Source organism: Panthera tigris, chromosome B2, assembly GCF_018350195.1.
Source record: "Panthera tigris isolate Pti1 chromosome B2, P.tigris_Pti1_mat1.1, whole genome shotgun sequence".
In the NCBI taxonomy this organism is placed as follows: Eukaryota; Metazoa; Chordata; class Mammalia; order Carnivora; family Felidae; genus Panthera; species Panthera tigris.
This window is the reverse complement of record NC_056664.1, coordinates 69,831,476-69,857,923: the sequence shown is the minus strand read 5'-3', so window position 1 is coordinate 69,857,923 and position 26,448 is coordinate 69,831,476. Positions and strand designations below refer to the sequence as shown.

Here is a 26,448-nt window from a genome sequence, read left to right as displayed (position 1 = left end):
TCTTAAAAACTGAGAACAAACTGAGGGTTGATGGGGGGTGGGAGAGAGGGGAGGGAGGGTGATGGGTATTGAGGAGGGCACCTTTTGGGATGAGCACTGGGTGTTGTATGGAAACCAATTTGACAATAAATTTCATATATTGAAAAAAAAAAGAAATGCTAAGCACCTTGGAAAAGAAAATAAATGATTTTTAGAAAGTAGAGAAAACAAAGTTGTCAAGGAAAAGCAAAACCCCATATGGACAACAGAGAAATACAGAGTTTTGAGGAAAATTATTTTCCTTTGTGAATTTTGTACAAAGGCCAAATTATCACTCCAATGTGGTGATACATAAACCTTCTCAGACTGCCAAGAACTCCAATAGTTTTTCTCATATACATTTTCTTTGAAAGTCCAAGAAAATGGAGCAGTAAACCAAGAAATAGAAGATCCAGGACAATGGCACCAATCCAGAAAAGAAAGGCCATCCCCGGACTATAGGACTACAGCTCAGTCACATACTGGCAGAACAGCAGACTTCCAGCCCATCCTCCCCTGGAGGAAGAAGGCCTCCAAAGGTATGTAATAAAACCTTGGATGGTGAGTAACTTGTTCTGTGAGTGTTCCACAAGACGAGCAAACATTTCTAATAAATTTTAACTTGATAAGTGATGTCTAGCAATATGAGTAGTATGTGGCACTGAACATCATCATCACAACTGAGCCAACGGTTCTTGAAATTTGATTTGACATACAAGTGCTTTGGATTACAGACATGTTTCCAGAATGAATTTTGCTCATTTTACTTACTTGGAGGAGGCAGGGCAGGAAAGGTAGAGGGTGTTTATATAGGTTAGATCCCCCTCTGTCACAGCAAGCAATGTTTTTTAAAAATGTAGATATCTGGAGTCAGTGTCTAAAGTTCTGATATTGGTCCATTTGATGTGGAGCCCAGGAAAATGCCATTTTTTATAGGTGAAGACAATCTTGCATTTATTTTTTTTTTGTTTCAAATTAATATCAGGGCACCTGGGTGGCTCAGTCGGTTAAGCGTCCAACTTCACCTCAGGTCATGATCCTGCACTTTGTGGGATCGAGCCCTGGGTCGGGCTCTGTGCTGACAGCTTAGAGCCTGGAGCCTGCTTCAGATTCTGTGTCTCCCTCTCTCTCTGCTCCTCCCCCGCTTGTGCTCTGTCTCTCTGTCTCCCCAAAATAAATAAACATAAAAAAAAGTGTTCAAATTAATACAAGGAAAATGGACCTGTTGATGTACACTTCTTTGAATTTTGACACATGTATTGGAGTAAGGGAAGGGAATGACCATAAAACGCTGACACTAGGGCGTGGTTTGGGCCCACGAAACTGTTCTTCACCCTTACTGTAATGGTAGTTACAGAAATATGTGGTGTTAGGGAGCATGGCACACATTTTTCAGTGGGTGGTCTGCAGGCTGCACTTTGAACAACATTATTGTCATAATTTTCTATTAGGTCATTTTTGTGCCAAGTTCGAATGTCAGGACCAAGTCCAAAAACCCCTCGTGACCAAGTGTGCTTTACCTGCCATCTGTGTTTGCCTCCCTTTTCACTAATATGCGCTGCAGCCTTTCATTAGACTCAATGATGAGCTCCACCTCTGAGTCTTTGCCCAGGCTCGCCTCCCCACTGCGATGCCCCTTCCTTTTTTTTCTCTCTCACCAATTCTCTTCATTCCGTCCTTTGTTTCCTCTGTCACCAAATTCTCTTCATTCCTTCAGGCCCCAATCCATGTCTTACCTCCACTATGAAATTTCTCAAAGGAACCCAAATAAACTTAAGTGTCTTTTTTATATTTCTCAGTCATATTCTACTGCATTAATTTTCATAGTTCAATTCTTCATTGTTCTCTAGTTAGTCTGCAGGTTTTAACTGTATCTGCCTAAGATACATGGAAGTTCTGAGCGCTTTTCTTGTTCTTCAGATCCTCCTGCAGTGCTTGGCACAGAGATGTACACACAGTAAGTGGTCAAAAACTTATTATTGATTGAACAAGGCAGTTCTGCTTCAAGGTCACACCTAGGGCAGGATACATCTGAAGCAGGGAGTTCAGAAGGCGCAACAAAAATGTTGTAAATAGTACAGGGTTCTTTAAGGCAGGCACTTGGCAAAACATTTTTGAAGTAGAAACCTGGGAATTGCTGGAGAGGGGTGCACAGTCAAGGAAATGTCTTTTAAACGGTAGCTGATTTCACGCAGGATCTGAAAACACGCATAACACAGTGTATGTTTTCTGCGCTGGCAGGCTTCCAGTTACCATCAGTAAATCCTGTGGCATTTGGAAAGACATCCAATGAGAGTTATGGATCATGGCCTCCCTTCCTGCTACTTTTCAAAAGGTAAGGTAGAGAATAAGAAAGGCTTCTGGGAACTTGGAGAACTGAGCATTACCCATTGGTATGGTATGTTACAAAACGCCAGTAGGGTGTTTTGTAGGGAGATATCGCACTGAGATATCGCACGCAAACTGGCCAGGTCAGTCTCCCTGTGTCAGTCTCCCCCTCACCCCTGCATCAGTCTCCCCCTGTGTAAGAGGAAGAAAGAGGGGCAGATAATGAATGAGTGTGCTTTGAGTTCTGCCATGATTCTTGCTTCAATCATGTGGAGTCTGGGAATTTTTGTCAAAATCATGGGAAGAGTACAAAACAAGCCAAAACAGTTTCTGTTTCCACATTCATTTGTGTGGAATCTCCACAGCACCTTGAATGTTAGCCCAGAGCACGGCATACATTCAGATGAGTTCCATCTCTTCACACTGAGTAAATCAATTTTTCATTTGAATCTTATCTATGCGTGTCTGACTTCACTAAGAAATTGTACTCTATTTCATTCAATAACATTGTATACTGTAGCAGATTATTTTCTTCAGGCCATTGCCAATAAGGACATGGGTTCTGTGTAAAATGCCGCACATCTCTCATGGCCTTAAAGGAAGGTTTTATTTGTGTTCTAAGAACACAGGAAGGCAGCCTCACAACTAGACATGGGAGGGAGGCTTGGGAGGAGGGAAGAAGGAAAGTTATCAATGACACATCAAGGATGGAGACTACCAGGCCGGCGTGAGCTGAACATGCAGCATGTGTGGGGCAGAGAGAAGCTGAAACCAAGGCATACCTAGGAGTTCAGTAAAGCACTATTTTCTTTAAAAACCAAGTTTAGGAATCTTCACTTGCTATGGAAGGCACCTTAGAGACTTTGTGCTTATTGAAGTATGTTTACCCATGTGCAGTCATGTTTATATGTACTTGCAGATAGAGAGCATCTTTAGATTTTATTTCTCTCACCTTTGAAATGAAAGGTTAATTGAATGTAGGTCTACAAGTAATGAGATCTCAATTTTAGTTACACAAGAAGAACACAGCGTAAGCTACAGGCTACTTTTCTTTGCAAATGTTCCGGTGGACAGACTTGTAGCAAGCCTAAATGAATCACTCTCTCTCTGAATAATAATAGATGTTCTTTTTCTTTTCTTTTTTTTAATCTTTATTTATTTCTGAGAGAGAGAGACAGAGTGTGAGCAGGGGAGGAACAGAGAGAGAGGGAAACACAGAATCCGAAGCAGGCTCCAGGCTCTGAGCTGTCAGCACAGAGCCTGACGCAGGACTTGAACTCACGAACCGTGAGATCATGACCCGAGCCAAAGTCGGACACTCAACTGACTGAGCCACCCAGGCGCCCCCGATAATAGATTATCTACTGTGTTTAACATTCATTGAATACAAACAGCTCCTATAGCTTTAAGAATTAACAAAATTAAATTTAGTACTAAAACATGTTATAGTTTCAAGTAAACTATAGGTGGGTTTTTGTGTGTGTGTGTGTGTGTGTGTGTGCAAACTTACTATTAAATTTTCACTTTTACAGTGAATAAGTGAAGACAGTTTTTACTTTGTATTAGGATTTTCCAAGGGACTGAGCAAGGTAAGGCCACCAGATAGGGGCCTGGGGATTTGTTCTATTAGGACTAAAGGAAGATCATACCGTCCCTATCTGAGAGGTGTTCTTAGTGACAGAAAGTGCTGTTATGAAGCTAAAACACACTTAGGATCCATGCAAAGCTCCACAAAAGCAGGAGAGAGCCAGCTCAATCCAGGAGTGGCCAAAGAATGCTGTCTACCACTGCTAAGTATCTGCTTACAGAAGATGTTCGCTGCTTCTCCTGTTCTTTCTCCCAGCTACTACTTGGAAGAATGAGGCCTTAGAAAGGAAGAGGGAGAATGATCCTAGAAACCAGATGACTCACATACACTACAAGATGTGGGAATGAGAGGCAGGAGATGGGAGAGGAAAGAACTGATCACGCTGCTATAAAGACTGCTCAATCAAGACCCCTAGAATCAAGATGAGGGATCTAGACGCCAGCTCTTGGAATCACACCTCTACTTCCCATCCTCAACAATGTCAAACTCTGCCTAAGACAAAAAGATATTTCAATTACTGTCTAAAGGCACCTCAAGAAGTATAGCCCTCAGAAAGAGATAATATAAAAGATTAGGGGTAGAAAACAAGGGAGGTCTTAGGAAGAGAGTAATGAGGTGGATAAGGCAGATCAGCAGTGTTGGGGTTAAGAACGGGAACTCTGAAATTAAACTGCTCAGTTTGGAATCTTCCACTATTAACTGTTTGACATCAGGCAAGCTGTGTGACACCTCTGTTCCTGAAGCTTCCTCATCTTGTAAAATGGGACTAATGTATTAGCCTCCTCATAGGGTTATTGTGAGGATTTACTGTATTAATATATGTAGAGCACTTAGAACAGCACCAGCCTATAATAAGGAATTCAGAAATGCTAATTTTTATTATCATAGCCTGTGAGAAGAAAAAAGTAACATCCCAAGAAAGATAAGATAGAAAAGAGTCATCTCACACCCTAGACTGAGATCTGGAGGGCCAAGTCTGTTCACAAGTATGTTGGAGAAAATGAGACTGGGGTGGGTGGAGGGCTTCCTGTTTTAGGGGCAGGTAAATTAGAATTGCAGACTGCTTTTGTATTTTGGACCAGGCTGTATCATCTCCTACACATCAGTGAACAGAAGTAGAGAAAAACACTATATTAAATACACTAAGCACTATTTGGTTTGTGATATTCGAGGTCATTTGTCACCTTGAGAAGCTTTTTCTTTGGGGGAAAGATTTGAGCATTGTTGCTGAAGGTACCAGACCTTTAGCAGTCACTTCTTTGAATACAGAGAAATAACTAACCTTGGCTGTATCAAGGCAATGAGTTTAGGATGATAATAGCCTCTCCCCAAGATGGTTGTGATGGCTATAAATCATATACAAAAACATTGTCATGTTACATAATCCTGGAAATTAGGTAAGATTCCCTGTTGAAACTCTTTGAAAAGAATCAAAGAGAAGGCTGAGTTGGTCTCTCATAGCACTTAAAAGACAGGGTTTTCAACATTTCCTGGTGGGGGAGAGGAGGAACTGGCGACTCAGTTTTTTGTTATTAGTTTTAAAACTAAGTGGGCATGAAAAGGTTGCTGGATCAAAAAAATCCAGGCATTGAAAAGTGATATATAAAGGTGATTCATCATTAAAATAAACAATGCAAGCTGGGCAAAATATTAATGTAAGAGTTCTAACACAAAACGTGAAGATTATATCCAGAAGGATATTGACTCTTAGAACCACATCTCTGTGCATGATTCTCCTGCATGTTTATGAGGATGAAGTACTTCCTGCTGGAAGGAAAAGGGGCACCTCTGTGGTGACAGAATTCTTTCAGGTTCACTTTCCAAACTCTGGCAGCTGAATGCTAAATGATACACTGATAAGCAAGTCAAGGTACATTTCTGCATTCTACACAGAGTGAGACTCTGTGTTTTCACTTATAGAGTCACTTATCTGACTGCTTGGTTCTGGTGAAGCCCCAGTTTCACACATAGAAATAATAGGAAAGTCCATAAGTGCTGCTTCCCACATAAACCTCTGCTTTCCCAAATGTATATGCAAAATTGTACGCTTACAATTTTGTTAGGGCAGTGGATCTCATGTTAAGTATTCTTACACACACACACACACACACACACACACACACACACACCACCAGGCCTGGAAAGGACCACTTTCCTCCCTGAACCCCAGCTCTACTCCTTCTTGTGATTATGTTCCCTTCTTCATAGGGTTCTCTCACTAACCTTTTCCTCTAAAATGTATAGTTATTAAATATTTCTTACAACCCAATTATGTTTATTTTTATAGCCAGACTGATCAACGTATAATGTTTGAAAGCATTCAAGGTCATTTTTCTGATCTTAATTTCCAAGGATAATGCTTTGATTTCTGTTATGTATTTAATGATACATGTAGAAATACTTTGTATTCTTGTCACATAGCAAAACCTCAAACATTTTCCTTGTGACTCGAGTCAGTGCTGTATTTTTAATCCTATTTTGGCTGAAATATGAAAATGACATTCAACTTGAGTCATTTTAAGTGATTATTTGTTATTTAAAGAAATAAGCACTCTTAAGTAATGTAAATTAAAAGACAGAAAAAAAGAAATTGATTTCAAAGTAGAATTGTCGTGACACTTTCCCCCTTTTTGAGGTAGTATGGCTCAACTTTTTCTTGATATTAATCAACAGATTAAAGTACCAGAGTTTTATACCACACACATCATGCACTGAGGCCTTAAAGAAAACTGTCCATTGTCTTTATCCGTCCATACTTCTGACTTAGCTGATTCTGAGACTTCTGTGTATTTCTGTGAGCTTTGGTGCTGATCTTGATGCCCCGTGAGTTGTTCCCCACAAGGGGTAGGAAAAGAGACAGTTTGGCATGTTGGCTATTCTTCCTCTTTTCTGTCCTTTACCAGTAAGTCTGGGTGGGCTAGGGGCTTGGGGAGGTGGGTAGGCAGACGGGTTCCTTGGGGCCTGACAGCAGCAGAACTGGGGTGGGGGGTAGCTCTCCTGTCTTTAGGGCCCAATGGGAAGTGCTAAGGATCTCTGAGGGGGCCCACTCTGCCTACCTCCCAAAAACTTAGCAAAAGGAGGCTTGGGAACATGTAGACACGTATTTATTTTTCAACATTAAACAAAAACAAAAACAAAAACAAAAACAAAAACAAAAACAAAAACAATCTGGGAGCACCTGGGTGGCTCAGTCAGTTAAGCATCCTGACTTTGGCTCAGGTCATGATCTTGTGGTTTGTGAGTTTAAGCCACGCATCAGGCTCTGTGCTGACAGCTGAGAGCCTGGAGCCTGCTTCAGATTCTGTGTCTCCCTCTCTCTCTGCCCCTCCCCCACTCACGGTCTGTCTTTCTCTCTCTCTCTAAATAATAAATAGAACATTAAAATATTAAAAATTAAATAAATAAAACCTAAAAAGCAATGTATTCAGGTGCTTTCTGGACACATTCCTTCTTTTGCTATTGAGATTGAGATGAGGGATTCAGAAAGAGAAGGTAGTAATCATTCTCCAGGGTATTCCCAGAAATTCCCATCTCCACACAGGGCACATTAAATTGTACAAGTCCTCTGAGCTCCATGCCAGGGTACTGGGTAACCAGAGGGGAGTGGGCACATGAGGAAGTGAAGAGAAAGACAACAGGACCAACCGAAGGAAAGTTAGGAAGAGGTGGGCAGTACCCAAAGGTGGCTATAGGGATCCATCTCCTCTCCTTGTTTTTTCAGTAAATCTTCATGCACACTAAACCTTATTTTTTTTTCATAGAAATATTTGAAAATATCCTAAGGAAATCATCATCGATATGCACAGAGATGCATCACAAGCTCGCTCCACTTTCAGATTGTATAAAGTGGTTCAAAATAAGCAACGAAGTATGTGTCTAACACTGGAGAGTTGACTTAGCAAATTATAGTGTACCTATATAAGAGGATATTATGCAAATAGTAACATGCATGTTGTGAATATATTTGGCAACATGAAAATATTTATGAAAAACAGTATTTCAATTTGATCCCATTTTAGTATAGAGTGTTCCATTTTCTACTCTGACATGCTAAGTCATCACTTCAATCCTCACAATAAGAAAAAGCTGAGCAAACTAAAAATCAACAACTTTTCTTGCAGCTGTTTTAGAATCGAGGTCACAGAGCAAACTGCTGCTCCAAAAACTGAAGTCAGATACCGAGAATCACAGGTTACTAGGAACAGAAGCCAGTCACTGGTAGGAACACACACTAATTAGCAAGTTGCCAGAGGCTCAGTGTGGACAGCTTGAGAATTAAAAACTCTGGGGCCCAGTCCTAGGAGACCCCCTCCCCGATACTTTTGTATATTTTACCTCCCAAGAGCCCTACCAGGCTCTCATGGTAAAGATCAGACAAAATTCCCTTCATGCTTCCAGCAGAGGGACAGGAAAAGTCTCCATTTTGAGATATGCCCAGAGAGCTATGTACTCCTTGACAAGCCCTAAACTCCAGGGAAACTATTTTAGCAGCAGCTAACTGATCTGGGAGAAGGGAAATACCCACCTCCATCCCTCTCTACCTCTCTAGCCTTTGACATAAAGAAAGAGAAATACCCATTTTCAGTCATCTCTAGCCTTCCTGTTTCACGTAAGGGAGGGAGGAAAGCTGAGGAACACTTCTGAAGTTGACAGCCTGGAGGTTCACTGAAAGATGGAGACCTAATTGGAAGTTATTGAATACTTTCCCTTCCTCCACACCTTAGCACCACATCAATGGAGCTACTGTGTTAGAATGGTGGATTGTACCTAAAGTAATTGAAAGACTCAAATCCTATTTTAAGGAGTCTAAAAAAACTCCAGAGATGACAGTGGAGACAAAAACAAGGGCACTATATCCATTAGTTGAAAAAGTTTCTGGAGGACTTAACAGTAGTTTTCTCTGGGTGATGAGATAAAAGATTGTTGTTTTTGAAATTCTCCCAGTATAATCTCATTTTTGGGGGAATTGTTAAGTGTCAATTAAAAAGTAAAATTGTCAGGAGTAATACATGACTGACTTTATAAGGATCATTTTGTCAAAAGCCAAAGAAATGGAAATGGGATGCTGAGGCAATGGTGGACCTTACTAGGCACTAGACTGAGGGCAGCCAGTGTGGAGTAGAGGGTACCTAAAGAGTTAGGTCAAAGAGAATAGACGCCCCCCCCACACACACACTATAAGGTGCTGAAAGCATAGAATAATCAAACCTCAATTACTCTGGGGAAATAAACTCTCATTTTTTGACAGAAATGAGCCATGTCACATGGAGTACTCTCTCATCAGCCCTTGTCCACAGGATCAGCATCTGGATAATAACGGACGTGAATTAGATGCTGAGATGCTTCCTGCTCTTAGGTCCTAGGATTCTAGCACTGATTCACAGAGAAGTCCATCACTAACTATTGGTGTTCTGTTGCCACCATAGCAAATTAGAATATAGACATTTGTGGAGGGTCATTATCTGCCCACAGTCTACCTTCTAGATCTGTTGCACATGCAAAATACATTCACCCCATCCCAAGCTGTCAGAAGGTCTCATCCCATTATACCATCAGCTTAGAATCCAGAATACCATGTAAATCTCGTCAGCTATGAGGTCCCAGATCTCATGACCTAAATGATCTAAATCAGCTGTAGGTGAGGCTCTGGGTGTCCCTTCTGGGATACAATTTCTCTCCATCTGTAGTCCCATGAAACCAGAAAACCAGTTATCTGCTCCCAAAGTACAATGGTGGGATAGGCATAGAATAACAATTATAGACACTAGGTTTGAAAGGGGAGAAAATGGAAGAAAAAAAACAAAGAGTCACCAGTCCCAAGCAATTTCTAAACACAGCCAAACTTCATTAGGTTATTAGGAATTCAAGAGTTGGATGCTTAACCAACTGAGCCACCCAGACATCCTGGGTGAGACATAGTTTAGCCCATAACAACCCCCTTCCTCCACATTCAAAGCTAGCATAGTTGAGTCCTTCTCATGTTGCCTATTTCCATCCCCCTGTTCTGCCTCCCTCTTCTGCTTTTATTAGAAATATAATTAGATTGGGCCCATTTGGATAATCTGAAATAATCTCTGTATCTTAAAGTAAACCAATTAGCAAACTTAATTCCATCTACAACCTTAATTCCCTCTGCCATGTAATGTGACATATTCACAGGTTCTGGGATTAGGGCATATATTGCTTTGGGGGCCATCATTCTTTCTACCACACTAACCAAGAATAGAGTCCACCCTACTTTCCAACACATACCTATTCTTAATTTTTTTTTATGTTTATTTAGTTTTGAGAGAGAGGCAGAGTGTGAGCGGGGCAGAGAGGGAGACATAGAATCTGAAGCAGTCTCTAGGCTCTGAGCTGTCAGCACAGAGCCCAATGCGGGGATCGAACCCATGAACTGTGAGATCATGACCTGAGCTGAAGTTGGATGCTTACTCGACTGAGCCACCCAGGCACCCCAGCACATACCCATTCTTTCATCTAAGGCCACTCTGGGCCAAACTCTTGGGGAAATTTTCTTTCTCTTCATATTTGTCCTCTTTCCACTGAGGAAAGGACTCTCGTTTCTACCCCACACAAAAGAGTAGGAGCAAGTTACCTCTGCCTCCTTCTCTACATGGGGATACATTCTTCCTCATTCTTCCTCACAGAAGCAAAACTTACCAGTCTGACTAGTCTGAATCTAGGACATCCATATGGCCAGGTTTGGGAAGGCTGGAGTTACTGTGTTGAGGGCAGAAACCAGACTTAATGCTTCCTCTTGCTCTTAGTGTATCATGGATCAACAGGCTAGGAAGTGTTCCTCTAGCAGAGGCATCCCTTCTCCAACTCTCCCATTTTCCCCTTTATTCTCTGCATCTAGCTTCACTGGTCCCCTTGCCTTTTGTGATAAGTAAGTGAAGAAATCAGTTTAGACTTGCCTCTACACCCTTCTGTCTTCTCTTCAGTGCAAGAGAAAAGAGCTGCACTTTGTCCTCAGGTCTGTCACGTTCTCCAATCCATTTTTTTTATCCAGAGTCCTATTTTGGCGTTATTAATTTTGTAAGTGCCCCCATAATCTTAAAGCAGGACTCTCTAGATAAACAGCACTTACAAAATTATTGTCACCCATATCTTCCTTCAGTTTGAGCACAAAATTCTCCTGTTGATGTCTGTTAGTCAGCCTTTAGAGAGAAGGAAAAATAGCATCTTGAAACTCAAATAAGACCACCTGTTTCCCTCTAGTAATGCTGCTGTATGGAGCGCAGAGGTTTATTTGAAGTATTCTAGGGTTATCTGCAGGATTGTTTGACCAGGAGGCTGATATAGAGGATCCCCATCTGCCCCAACCTTAAAAGCTCAATTTTTATCAGTCTGAGTTTCACTGAAGCTTTTAGTTGAATAAGATTACCTAGTGCTAAAATCACTGTGTGAATCCATCACATTGACATTAGTAAATGACCCTGTTGTGATATCAGTAAAGGTTGGTACACATTATATGGCATTCAACTTTTGGTACTTGTCAGCAAGAGCAGTGCAGAAGATTGTATTCAATTTGAAATAAAAGAGTTTATAAAATATCAAAATTAATAATATATCAAAAATCATAGTTTGGTAGACATATGTTCTTGTTGCAGCTCATTACTCAGTCTCCCATCTTCTGCTAACAGTACTGTGATTTTGCTCTGCCCCATCATTTTTGCCCCAACTTTATGCCATGTGCTTCAGGCAGGGCTTCACATCTACTGCTAGGGTAATTATGGGGTTCAAGTCTGTCCAATCTGCACATCTAATTCTTTAGCTACAATGATTGGGGGTAGGAATAGGCATGTGATGAATGAGACAATGAGATTCAATGAGACTTTTTTTTTTTCCCCAGAGACATTGGAGGAGAGGTACTGTATCTTTCCTATTGTCTTGGACCTGAAAGGATATAAGTGTAAAGCTCCTAGTAGCCATCTTGCCACCATGAGGAACATGAAGACTAGCAAGGCTAGAGGACAGGGTCATAACAGCAATTCATCTGAACTGCTGAAACCAAACTTGCTTACAGTTAACCCACCCCTTGAGCTATTCAGCCAGGAAAGGCAATGAAGTTCCTATGGTTTAGCTGGTATGAACTGAGTTTTCTATCTTTTGAATCAAAAGAGACCTCACTCTTGACTAGCTACCAAGTTTTATGTTCTATAATAACAACTTAAACCCATATCTAAAGAATTCTAATTGTTTTCTGAAATACAGACATAGCTTTAATTGTCATTACACAGATATGTAATACAGAAGACAATGTCAAATGTATATATAGTTTAAGAGATGATGTATAAGTATGCCAAATGATTAAATATGTGGATTTTCCCCTTACATAGAAAGCTTAGTGCATATTAGAGTCTCATTTTCTCCGAGAAACTCAGAGCTCCCAACAGAGCTGCTCCTGTGAATATTCTGTTTGTTTGGGGAACTACAGAAATACCCTTTCTCTCAGTGTAGTATCTCCACAGGTTGCTTTGCCTCTTAAAATGCAGATAAGTAACACAACACATTAGAATCAATGTCTTTATTATCCTCTCATATAATTGGGGAAAAGTAAGAATCAAATAACTAAATAATTTGTTGTTAATTATCACCTTGTTGTTAATGGCAAAGGGGAGTCCACATCTCTGGATTTCTGCTCTAGGATGTATCTTTTCCCTCAGCCCCTGATGCAGGCATGACCATTATTTACTTATCACTTAAACTTTTAACATCAGAATAGAAATAATAAGTTTGATTGGGACCAAATTAATACCTTCAATACATTTCTGTGTTAGCAAACCAGTCTTTTTAGGACAAAGCTAGCTGTACATGAAATTAACCATACATAGCATGGCCACAAGTGACCTAAGTGAATGACTTTTTTTTTTAATGTTTATTTATTTTTGAGAGGGAGAGAGAGACAGAGCATGAATGGTGGAGGGGCAGAGAGAGAGAGAGAAAGACAGAATCTGAAGCAGGCTTCAGGCTCTGAGCTATGAGTACAGTGCCTGACATGGGGCTTGAACCCACGAACCATGAGATCATGACCTGAGCCAAAGTTAGACGCTTAACCGACTGAGCCACCCAGGCACCCCATGAGTGGCTTTTCATTCAAGGAAGTTCACTTAGTGCCAGAATTCTATATAGTCACACCTGAAAGGCCTACTGTTACATGATATGATGACTATCAGAGGAGTCTGCCTTTCATATGTCATGTAAAAACCACTCCAAGGGGCGCCTGGGTGGCTCAGTCGGTTAAGCATCCGACTTCGGCTCAGGTCATGATCTCACAGTCTGTGAGTTCGAGCCCCGCGTCAGGCTCTGTGCTGACAGTTCAGAGCCTGGAGCCTGTTTCAGATTCTGTGTCTCCCTCTCTCTCTGACCCTCCCCCGTTCATGCTGTCTCTCCCTGTCTCAAAAATAAACATTAAAAAAAAAACTAAAAAAAAAAAAAAAGAAAGAAAGAAAAGAAAAGCCCACAGCTAACATCATCCTCAATGGGGAAAAACTGAGAGCTTTAAAAAAAAAAAAAAAAAAAAAAAAAACACTCCAAAACTTAATGCCATAAATAAGGCAACAACAATTGTATTATATCTAGTGATTTTTATGCACCAGGAATTCAGTGCAATTCTTCTGCTGTACATGACTTGGACTGAGTCACAGGCTGCTGGCAGGTCTGGAGAATCCAAAATGTTTTCCTTCACATGCCTTCCTCATGCCTTAGTGAGGATGTAAAAATGGTGAAGCTGTCTCCAGACTCTCTCTCTTTAGCTGCTATTATGGGTTTTGTGTTATGGATTTCAAGTCTCCCTAAATTAAAAGTCCCTATTTGGAGATGGGGTCTTTATAGAGGTAATCAAGTTAAAATGAGGCCATTAGGATGGGTCCTGATCTAATATGATTGGTATCCTTATAGGAAGGGGAAATTTAGACAAGAGACATGCATACAGAAAAGATGATGTGAGAGACAGGGAGAAGCCAGCTGTCTGCAAGCTAAGGAGAAGGGTCTGGCACAGATTCTGCCTCACAACCCTCAGAAAGAAACAACTGTGCCAATACCTTGACTTGGGACCTCTAGCCTCCAGAAAGGAGAGACAATAAATTTCTGTTGTTTAAGCCCCCCAGTCTGTGGTACTCGGTTACAGAAGCCCTATGGTTCTCAAAAAGTGGCTCAGGACTCTATAAAGTCCAAGGGGAAAACTATCTGAGGTAGGGCCCAGACCTGACATAGAGTTACTTCTGCTGTAGTTTCATGGCCAAAGCAATCACAGCATATCTCAGGTTTGTGGGAGGAGAAAGAGACCCACCTTCTGATGGAAGGAATGTCAGAGAATTTTTAGTTCTTTTCAATCTGCCATAAAAGTGGACGGATAGGATCTAATGAGAGTTCTGACTTTAGGGAACTGATTCCAACAAGAGCATCTGTTCTTATTTTGGTAAGAAATTGTAAGCTATGCATATCCTTACTAAGCTTATAATGTTTCAATCCCCGTAAACGCACATCTTCTCATCAGTGACTGGGATTCAGATAAAACAAACCCGCAGACTTGATTCTCTTATTAGTCACAGACTTTCAGGCAAGTCTTCCAGTGAGGGCCCACGTTTGGGGGTAGGGTAACATTGAACCCCAACTGGAAGGGTTTAGAAAACCTGCTTCTGGGCTCAAGCCAGCCTGTAACAAGCTGAAGTACCTTGGGCAAATTAACTTACCACTTTGCACTTCAGTTTCTTCATTAGGAAAAAGAGAACAAGGTCATCATGAAGGCCTCTTCCATCTATGAAATTGTATGATGCTTGACTAATTTTTTTTGCTCCATAATAAGTATTTATTATTACAGAGAAATTAAAATTTGCATAAAGGCATTTCACTGAATTTTTTAAAAAGTTTGCGTTCACAATTCCTCCAACTAACTGCATCTTTGAAGAGTTGTGTTATCTACTACCTTAGTTCATTTTAAAGATTTGTAATCTACTTTATCTGTTATACTGTGCCTGCAAACTAGAATGTCCTCCCAACTATTTTAGTTCCAAGCTTCCTTGCTGAGGCTTGAAAACAGAGGACTAATTGGGGCAAACTGTGCCAGGAACTTTGACCATATGCTACTTGTCCATTAAACTCAGAACAAAGAGCACACATTGACTTCACAGCTCATGTGTAATGAAGGTGTCTCTGAAACTGCCCTTGCCAGGAACTGTGACTCATAGATAAAAGATCCTCTGGGTAGTGAACTCTCCCCAGAGCCATCCCATCACAGAGAGAGAATGCTTTTGTAACACCCACATACCTTATTTTTTATGCTACACATGGCATTTTAAGCTTCCACTTGTAAAGAGTCATTTTCAAGCTCAGAGGTCAGATGTGCTGAATAAAACAGGTTATCAATTTAATGGGAACTAGTGTTTGAAATACTTTCCTACTTTGGTAAATTCTCTGAGCCCTGTAAGAGCCTGTAACAGGTCTAATGGAATGACCTCTTTAAACCACCAAAAGCTCATTTACACACTCCTTGTAACTGATCCTTTAGTTCAAGACTTCTTTGAGCAATTGCTTTCTTTGTGCTAAGCTTCAGAGCATACATTCTATCAAAGCAATTTAAAAGGTCTGACGTTTGTGAAGAAAATCAAATTCAGGAATCTCTCTGCCGACTTCATGGTCAATATTCTGTTTGAAAACGGCAGAAAGCTTATCAATGAGATGTGAGTGTTGTGCTTCCTTTAGGAGATTAAGGAATAGAGCTATTTATCTGTATTTTACCCAAGCACCTATATCCTGCCTATGGATTTCCTGATGACAGAAGGAGATGGTTTCATAAAAAGAGCAACATGATTCATGATCCTAATTTCACATCTCTTCCCCCATAGCTCTCTAATTAATATGTTTAAACTTCCCTTTCTTCTTCATATCAGTGGCATTATGCATTTTCTGGGTGAAGCTTAAACACTGATGAGAGCTCAGCAAGTAAGGGCCTTCTTTTATACATAGAAGTCATTTTCCATAAAAGTCTGTCCCATCATTTTCCTGCCTTAACCCTAAACCACAACCTATGCACAATGTTCAATAAGGTCAGGCTAAAGATACTCCAAACAGTTCACAACAGTTTGTCAGGGTTATACTCTTTTCTATCCAATTTGTGCTAGTTCCTTTTTAATTACATTTAGCTCTCGAATTTATTCCTGCCACCTTCTGTCCCCAGAACTTCATTTTTGATTTTGCTTTCCCTGTGTTTGACACTGTATGGTTCTTAGTTTTGGTTCACCTTTATATTTGTGGGATTTTTTTTTTTCTCAAGGCAACATATTGTACACCAATTGATTCCAGCTTCAATCCTCTGGGTTCAAAGTCTTGGTCATGGTTCCTTTGGCCAGCAAATTATATATTCCTAGTGTGTTGGGAAGAGGGATTTAGCAACAGTTTTGCACAGAAGAGCATTCTCATGTGCCCACCCTCCAAGTCTTTGACACTTCATCTGCACTTCTTCTGTCAGCCAAATTTAAAGGCTGCATTGACACAACAATATGATGACAGTCTGGGTTTTATCTCTGGGCTGGAGAATCAGAGCAAAGATTGCTTCTTACTGTGATACCTAGCGCATTAATGTAGAGGATACTGTTGGCTGCTGATAGCTCAGCACTGATTTCCTCTGGGAATTTCCCTCTGGCTGAAGGAAGCTGTCTTATCCGGATCATGCTTCTTTCTGCTACAGAGGCATCCCAAATCCTATGCGTGGTTGATTTGGGGATACAAGACCCAGCCTCCTTCCTTCAAATTAGAACAACTCCCAAGGGCTATTCCAGCTTAAAACCACCCCTAAGTCTCTATCGTGGCTACCTTACATTTCTGCTTCTCCCTCTGCCCAATCCTGTTTCCTTTGCTCCCTGGTAGGTGTTGTTCCCTTTGAGGAACACTCTGATAAAACCTTTACACAGAGCTCTTTATTGGAGTCTATTCCTAAGACAGTGGGATCTTTTTCTGCAATTTAATGTTAATTTGGGCTGTTTCTGAAAACCACCATTTCCATAGGACATGGCATCTTATATAAATTCATATGTCAGTGTAATAACAACGGAATAAGTATCATCACAGATATGAACAACCAGTGTTGATAAGCAAACATGACTGGAAAAGAGCTGTAATTACATGCTTTATATAACATCAAGACTACAACAGAATATATAATTAGCTGCCTAGTGTCTTTGGTATTGAAGTTACCAATCTAAGTGATTGCATTGTGAATAAGTCTCAATAGGCAACCTCTTAAAACAAAGAATCCTCAGTTTTCCATAAAAACATATCAAAAACATGTTTAACAGTTTAGTTGTTTCAGTACAAGGAGCAAGACACAAGTGAGGACTCTTACCACTAAATATAACAAATAAACTTTTCCTTTTTAAAGTTAGAAACTAGTTCAAAACCAAAAGGAAATTGAGCTGGTAACTTGTTTTTAAACTCCACACCATATTTGGAGAATAAGTGTGTGCATTTGGGGCAAGTGTAGGGATTCAGGTGTAGAAATTTTTTTTTAACTTTTTTTTAATGTTTATTTATTTTTGAGAGAGACAGAGACAGAATGTGAGTGGGGGAGGGGCAGAGAGAGAGGGAGACACAGAATCCGAAGCAGGCTCCAGGCTCTGAGCAGTCAGCCCAGAGCCTGACGCAGGGCTTGAACTCATGAGCCATGAGATCATGACCTGAGCCGAAGTCGGATGCTCAACTGACTGAGCCGCCCTGGCACCCCCAAGTATAGAAAATTTTACAGAAAATAGTTGTGTGCTCTCTTGGTTTTATAAATTTTAAAATAGAATACCAGTATTTCATAACCCCACCACACACACAGAGTGAAAGCCCCCATCTAATTATGCCTGTGCATGACTTGTCTCTTTCAGTTTCCCTATCTGTAAAACGGAGATAAGAATATTTACTTTCCTCATAAGTGTGTTGAAACGATGGATTTCCTAATGTGCATAATATGCTTTGAAGATGAAAAGCTTCATATAAATGCGACATGTTATTATTGTGCCTAAATTTATGAGGTATCACAGGTGCATAATTCCAAAGCATACACTAAAGCTAAAATTCATCATGAATAATCTTTAAGGTTGTAAACCTGAATTAAATATAAAGGTAAAAGACAACCTTCTGCACATGAAACACAGATGATATTGATTTTGTTCAGATTTTCCTTGTACATAGGTTGGTTATATCTTACAACTAGATAAAGAGTGAACTAGGCATAAATTAACTTTTAAAAACAATGTGATGATCAGTTTTCAAAGCTTTGTCTGTTCCCAGCAAAAGTCTCAATGATAAAGGTTTAATAAAAGAGTGTCTCTTTTCATTTATTTTGTGACTTAGGGAATTGATTGGTACAGCATTAGGATTTCACTCCAACTCATCAACAATAAAATTTTGGCAAAGACGCATATGGCTGAACATTTTTGATCCTTAAATGCTCTCTTCATTGCCAAAAAAAGTCATAATTTTGTTCAATATACTGCTTCTGCCTCAGGAAAAATAAATCCTATTATGACGGTGGAAGCCTTGTTGAAATTCTCCTGGGTTCATAATCAAAGTGACTTTTGTATATTTCCTGACTCTGTGCTACAGTGATGTATTTCAAGGTCAGATGAGAGATGCATTTTTGCTTAATTTGTGGCATATGACATTTTATGCCAGGCAGCTATCTGCCTGGATTATTGTCTCTTTATCCTTGGCTGGGTCCGCATATCCAGGGGGACCTGGACTCAAAAGCCAAAGCACAAGCCCAGCACGAATGTCAGTGGCAGGCACCTTTCTGGCATATTCCTCATCTCTGTGCTGGAGGCGGGCCTTGACTCTCATCTGCCTAAAGAGAGTTAAAGAGGCTCAAGATAAGAAAGATTTGTCTTTTTTAAACTTTCAGTTTTGGCTGTTTTAAATGCAAGTGTTTGGGGAAGTGGGTAGTCTTTTCTAGACACAGTGAAGAAAGGTCCCACTGAAGACTCCTGTGAAAGCAGGAGTCTTGCTTCATTTCACTATTAAGGAATTGTCATCAGGTATAATCAATCTCTGGTCAGGGGGATGTTCAGATCAGTGATGCATATACCTGACTTACAGTGAAAAGTATTGGTCTCTCTCTTAAGAGTAGTATTAATTGAAGTGTGAGGGCTGCTAGCTAGCACAATAGACAAAACCATTTACTAAGATAGGGTTTCATTGCCATGAAGGCTAATGCTTGTCTGGAAAGGATGGAATTACCTCCATGCTCACTGGGAGCATCAACTCTATATTATAAAGTACTTTAAGGAAGTTCAAATGATAATAACATGAAAGTTAAAGGCTTTTTTTTTTTTTAAATAAAGGATTGGTTTGGTCAGGGGAAAGCATAACTATTTACTTTGAAAGCTGCTTTTTTAGAGCAAAGTCAGAGGTGGTTATTCATTCCTTTATTCATTCAGCTTATTTTTATATTGGATAGGTCCTTTGTGTCACGACTATGATCCATGAACAATACAAAGAAAACCAAAATGAAATCTCTGCTTTTCAAAATGTTGTCTAGTGGAAGGAATCAAATAGCAGAGGGGGTAAAAAAGTTTGTGGCTATCCGTAGTGCAGGTCATTTTATATCTTGGTTAGAATGGATTTTCTGGAAATAGGTGAGGAAAAGGAGGCAAGAAAGAAGGAAGGAAGGGATGGAAGGTGGGAGAGAAAGGAAGGAAAAATTAAACAGCCTAACTTTCCTTATAATACAAAGCAAAATCTCAAAATCTCATTGTTGTTACAGTAAAAGATGATTTTACTGTTAGAAATTCAGGATAGGTGCTGGAGAGTCCAAAGTGTCCACATCTACAGCCTTCGGACTTTCCACTCCTGCCACGGCTGTCTGTTTGGAGAGGCTCCTGAACTGCTTCTCTGTCCTTATTCACACCTCTGATGAATCAACTGAAATTGAGGGGGATCCAATTCTAAGAGGACCTTTCAGACAGATCTAATTTTAAAACATATATTATTATAGGACATTTTATTTTCAAACCAAGATACTTTTTCATATAAACATTTCATTTACATGGAGGAAATGAGAACTCGTTTAAATAAATCATATATATTTTCTTGAACCTAATAGAATAAATATTATTCTTGGATTTTTAAAATATCAAAAATGAATAGAATACAACAGACCATCTTGTCAAGTACCCACCAATAAAACAACCAATTTTGTAAGAAAAATATTTATCAGAGTTGACATCATTTTTGGGTGTCCTCTGTATTTTCCTTTATTTAAAATGGAAATTTTGAAAAGAAAGGGCCATGAATATCTATGATGATTTTGCTTTACAACCTATAAATACATAGAGCTTGGATGAATAAATCATTAAGAACATCTCACCATTCTGTTACTTACATCACGGTCAACTTCTCCCATGTCAAGAGATCTAGGTCATCCTCCCTCCTCCACCTTCTTCTATCCATTCCCACTCCCATTCCCCCACCATCGCTAACCCCTAAGCCAGGTCCAGCCCTGACTGCACATTAGAATCCTGTGAGGAGATTTTAGAAAAATCTGATACCTGGGTTCCACCCCAAAGTTTTAGATTTGATTAAACTTTGTGTGTGGCCCAGGCACTGGTGTATTTTTAATATCTGCTTGATTCTAAAATGTAGCCAGTGTTGAAAAACCTCTGTCCTAAACCTACTTCCACTGGTCCTTTGGAACTCAGTCTGTTATCATAAAATCCCCTGTGTGCCTACTACCTCTTTGAAAGTTTCTTTGTTCTTGCTCTGACAGTCACCAGGCTGCTTCCTGACAAGACTGCTTCCTCTTCAGGCTTTACTCCCTCCTTAAACCTGCAGCATCTCTCCTTACCCTCAGCTGATGACCTTGACTAGATTATTTCTCAGCTTAAAGAAAATAGCAACCAGAGGGAAATCTCTCATCTTACCATCTCCTTGGACCTGGGCCTGTCACTGCCTTCCCTGCTGGTAAATAATTGAGCTGGCCTTGCTGGCACTAGCTTCTCACCTACCTAGGGACGTAGCTGCAGTTAACTCCTCTCTCTTCTGTCACTACACTTGCCATGCCTGCTAAGTTATTCCCATTGACAGGGATGATATTCAAATAATATCGGCATAAGACGTAATCTCAACGCAAGCACTGATGTATCCTTATGGAAGTGACTGGAACAACCAGCATTCCGGGTGAATATCATCTGTTTGCCCATGACAGAGTTGGCCTGTTTCAATGTCACTCACTCTAATAAACACATTCCCTTGATGGCACAGACCCTCTAATGACCATCTTCCTCTGCTCCTTTTATTGCAAAATTCCTCACATTGTTGTCTCTACTAACTGTCTCCTCATCCCATTCACTTTTGCACTTTATCCTGTTAGGCCATCACCTTGTGCTCCCAGTAGAACATCTTTTATTGAGGGCACCAGTATTCTCCATGCTGCCCAGTGCCAGGGTCACTTGCCAGGCTTCACCTGACTTAATATCTCAGCAGCATTGGCAATTACTCTCTGTTCCCTGAAAAACTTGCATAATGAACTTATGATTAAATTGATACCTTTGTACTTATGTAAAATGTCAGTTGATATGTCATAACATTATTTTGTAGGAACAATGAAGACAACTGGTTCAAAGCTTAAAATATGTGAAGACCCCTTCAAAAATGTCAAACCATGAAATAATGCTTCTTAATGAAATTATGTTGGTTAAGGCACAACCATTTGATTTTTACTACTGAAACAAATAAATGCATCCAAAAATCTGACTGTAGGACTGCAATTGTGTAAAATAACTAGAAAATTGTTTACTTTTGTGTTTGGAGAGTCATGAAATGTCTGTCTAAATTGATGGAAATAAAAATTTAAGTATGTCTCAAGTAGAACAAAATATGGAAGGAATATTCCATAATTCAACTTAAGACATATTAGACTTTTTTTTAATAAAAGGGTAATAGTTTGACATTCTAAACATTAGGGCCAGAGTATGCTAAATTATTACGGGTTTACTGAAAGAAAATATTATAGAAATCCTGTGCCTTGGAACGCCTGTGCAAAGTCATGATAGTTAAAGTTTCTATCATGGCTAAGGTGAAAGGCCCGGTCTTCCATAACAAGGAGGTAAACTAAACTCCATGAGACATATACAACCCCAATGTGATTGGCCCTGGTAAGCTGCTTCTCTTCTTTCTCTACTTGCATCTTAAAAGTGGCTTTGCACTTCAAAACAGTTCTAGAACCATATTCAATTTGATATATGTTAAAAAGAGGCAGTTTCGGGGCACCTGGGTGGCTCAGTCTGTTAAGCCTCCGATTCTTGGTTTCGGCTTAGATCATGATCTTGTGATTTGTGAGTTCAAGCCCTGCATCTGGCTCTGTGCTGTCAGTGCAAAGCCTGCTTAGGATTCTCTCTCTCTCCCTGTCTCTCGGTCTCTTCCCCGCTCTTGCTTGCACTCTCTCTCAAAATAGATAATGAAAAACTTAAATAGAAAAAGTTAAAAAAAAAAGGCAGTTTTTTTTCCTAGAGGTTCCATAAGGATGTGAGGAAAAGAAGTCTTATTATATCTTCCACAGCAGAACTTAATAAAATCTCCTTTGAAATGTGTCCCTTGTTTCCCAGAAAGTGGGTCTCTCTGGCCAGTCTCCTTTCTTCTCTCTCTCTCTCTCTCTCCCCCAAACAAAGGTTTTCAAAGCTCTTTGTTGGTTCTCTCTCCTTCAACTTTGAGAACAACAGTGGTAGCCACACAGTAGCTAGCCCCTGACCCCTTAGTATTCCTCAGATACATCCATTGAAGGTTTCATTGCCTTCCCCACATGGTTCTTCAAGGTATAGAAATGACACTCTACTGCTAAGAAAATTAACTTGTCCTCTAACACTATACCACCTTAATGACTTGTGCTAAATTGCTAACATTTTACAAGAAGAAAAAACTGAGCTTACTTCAAGTAAGACTCAATAAATTAACACAAACTTTTCCATTCACAGTTGTCATGAAGGGGCTCTTCACTTGAAGTGTGGAATAAGTTTGTACGGGACTGTTTTTGGGCAGGACAATCTGGACTTAAAACTGTGCTGTAAGTAGGAGCTAAAAGAGCTATTTTCACTAAAAAGACATTCACAGTGCAAAATGTAATTTAAAAGGGGTTGAGAGGTATTCTTTCCACTTTTGTGAGGAGTGCAGAATTAATTGCTTCAGAGTCTGGAGGACTCCTGAGAACAAAACATCAGTTTGGCACCTGAAGGCCTCAGGACATCAGCGGTAGAGTTCTGTAGGCTGATGGCAAAGTGACGGGTGGTAAGGAAACGTCGGTGAGCACAGCAGTGCCTGGAAAAGGAGATGAGATGCAGTGGAGTGGTGGAATCAGCATTCTTTTCTAGGCCCTGGAAATGTAGCAAGGCATTTATGGCCTTGGTCCTCTGCTAGGTGCTGGGCATTACAAGAGAACAAGGTCCCAGTCCCTGGCCCTCCCAGGGGCAGAGTAAAGTGACAAAAATGGGCACCAAACAAATAATAACACAAATGATTTCTTAATTTTAATTTCAATAAATAGTCAAAAGAGAAGTACAGGGGCTATGAAGATATATACAATGGAGAAAACTAATTCAGTTTGGAGCATCAATTGTAGAGGCCTTAATGGGAGACATGGCCACAAAGAGACCAGAGCTAGAAGACAGAACAAAACCACCACTCTTGGTAGATGAGTGGATTTGATTGTGGGTACATGCGACATTCCAGCTGTGAAGAGAGGGTTTGCTCTGGCAAAAGAGCAGTGAAATATGTGTCACTGTACTAATGATTTTAAATTTAACCTCAAATTTAGATAGCTTCACAGTGTTCCTTATGTATCCTGTTATAAAACATAAGAGGGATATTTGGGTCCCAGTAATGAGAGGTCTTTAACTAGATACAAAATCCTGATCCTAACAAGTAATAATATAGATCAGGCATCTGTCTTAAAACAACTTTAGTAAGTCATATTATGATGGATATGTTCATCTTTTCATATATTCTTGCATAGATACTCAGTTTTTTGAAGTTATAATGAGTAAATATAAACCAACCATAACTTAGATACTATGGTCATTCTACCGATATCTGTTCTATTCTGTCAAATGCAAGATGTTAGAAATAGAGGGGCACCTAGGTGGCTCAGTCGGTTGGTTAAGCGTCCAACTTCACCACAGGTCATGATCTCACACTCCATGAGTTCGAGCCCCGTGTCAAGCTTTGTGCTGACAGTTCGGAGCCTGGAGCCTGTTAGGATTCTGTGTCTCCCTCTTTCTCTGCCCCTCCCCTGCTCATGCTCTGTCTCTCTCTGTCTCAAATAAATAAATAAAAATATTAAGAAAAAATTGTAAAAAAAAGATGATAGAAATAGAAGTGACCTTTGAAAGCCAGTCAACCTTACATTTTGTTAGGAATAGAAGCCCAGATAGTTAAATGATTTCACAGTATCAGTAACCAAATTAACATGATTCTGCTCCTTGGTGAGTTACAGAAAGAAACTACATCAAGTGGAATTGTCACAGAAAGGAAACGTTATTTGCAGCAAATAAAGAGACCACAGGGAATAACTTCCAAAGCCATGACTCCCTGAACAAGGGTGAATATGTTCCTTTTAGGGTTAGGATGAATATTTAGAAAGGGCAGCCTTGTCATCATATGTAGAAGTGGGCATAATATCAAACATGCGCCTTAAGCATTGAAATCTCCCTTCAGACGTAACTTGAATTGATCTTCTGCACAACATATCATAGTGAAACTGGCAAAATACAAGGATAAAGAGAAAATTCTGAAAGCAGCTAGGGATAAACGTGCTCTAACATATAAAGGGAGACCTATAAGACTAGTGACGGATCTCTCTACTGAAACTTGGCAGGCCAGAAAGGAATGGCAGGAAATGTTCAATGTGATGAACAGAAAAAATATGCAGCCGAGAATCCTCTATCCCCAAATCTGTCATTTAGAATAGAAGGAGAGATAAAGGTCTTCCCAAACAAAAACTGAAGGAATTCATCACCACTAAACCAGCCCTACAAGAGATCCCATGGGGGATCCTGTGAGGCAAAGTACCAGAAACATCGCTACAAGCATGAAACCTACAGACATCACAATGACTCTAAATCCATATCTTTCTATAAGAATGCTGAATGTAAATGGACTAAATGTTCCGAGCAAAAAACGCAGGGTATCAGAATGGATAAAAAAACAAGACCCATCTATTTGCTGTCTACGAGAGACTCATTTTAGACCTGAGGACACCTTCAGATTGAAAGTGAGGGGATGGAGATCTATTTATCATGCTACTGGAAGTCAAAAGAAAGCTGGAGTAGCCATACTTATATCAGACAAACTAGACATTAAATTAAAGGCTGTAACAAGAGATGAAGAAGGGCATTATATAATAATTACAGGGTCTATCCATCAAGAAAAACTAACAGTTATCAATGTCTATGTGCCAAATACGGGACCCCAAATATATAAAACAATTAACTCACAAACATAAGCAACCTTATTGACAAGAATGTGGTAATTGCAGGGGACTTTAATACCCCACTTACAACAATGGATAGATCATCTAGACACACGGTCAATAAAGAAACAAGGGCCCTGAATGATACATTGGATCAGATGGACTTGACAGATATATTTGGAGCTCTGCATCCCAAAGCAACACAGTATACTTTCTTCTCAAGTGCACATGGAACATTCTCCAAGATAGATCACATACTGGGTCACAAAACAGCCCTTCATAAGTATAAAAGAATTGAGATCATACCATGCATACTTTTGGACCACAATGCTATGAAACTTGAAATCAACCACAGGAAAAAGTCTGGAAAACCTCCAAAAGCATGGAAGTTAAAGAACACCCTACTAAAGAATGAATGGGCCAACCAGGCGATTAGAGAAGAAATTTAAAAATATATGGAAACAAATGAAAATGAAAAGACAACAATCCAAAAGCTTTGGGATACAGCAAAGGCAGTCCTGAGAGGAAAATACATTGCCATTCAGGCCTATCTCAAGAAACAAGAAAAATCCCAAATACAAAATCTAACAACACACCTAAAGGAAATAGAAGCAGAACAGCAAAGACAGGCTAAATCCAGTAGAAGAAGAGAAATAATAAAGATCAGAGCAGAAATAAACAATATAGAATCTAAAAAACTGTAGAGCAGATCCATGAAACCAAGAGTTGGTTTTTTGAAAAAATAAACAAAATTGATAAACCTCTAGCCAGGCTTCTCAAAAACAAAAGGGAGATGACCCAAATAGATAAACTCATGAATGAAAATGGAATTATTACAACCAATCCCTCAGAAATACAAGCAATTATCAGGGAATACTATGAACAAACTGGGCAACCTGGAAGAAATGGACAAATTCCTAAGCACCCACACACGTTCAAAACTCAAACTGGAGGAAATAGAAAGCTTGAACAGACCCATAACCAGCGAAGAAATTGAATCAGTTACCAAAAATCTCCCAACAAATAAGAGTGCAGGACCAGATGGCTTCCCTGGGGAATTCTACCAGAC

At 39.9% G+C, this 26,448-nt stretch overlaps 1 long non-coding RNA gene across 1 annotated transcript in view; it reads left to right on the top strand.

Moving 5' to 3' along the window:
• The window catches only part of LOC122238674, a 271,665-nt gene that overhangs the window by 22,725 nt on the left and 222,492 nt on the right, over window positions 1-26,448 (top strand). The window contains exons 2-3 of the long non-coding RNA XR_006217715.1: window positions 393-557; window positions 2,260-2,353. This is a non-coding gene — a long non-coding RNA (uncharacterized LOC122238674). The remainder of the gene's footprint in view (window positions 1-392; window positions 558-2,259; window positions 2,354-26,448) is intronic.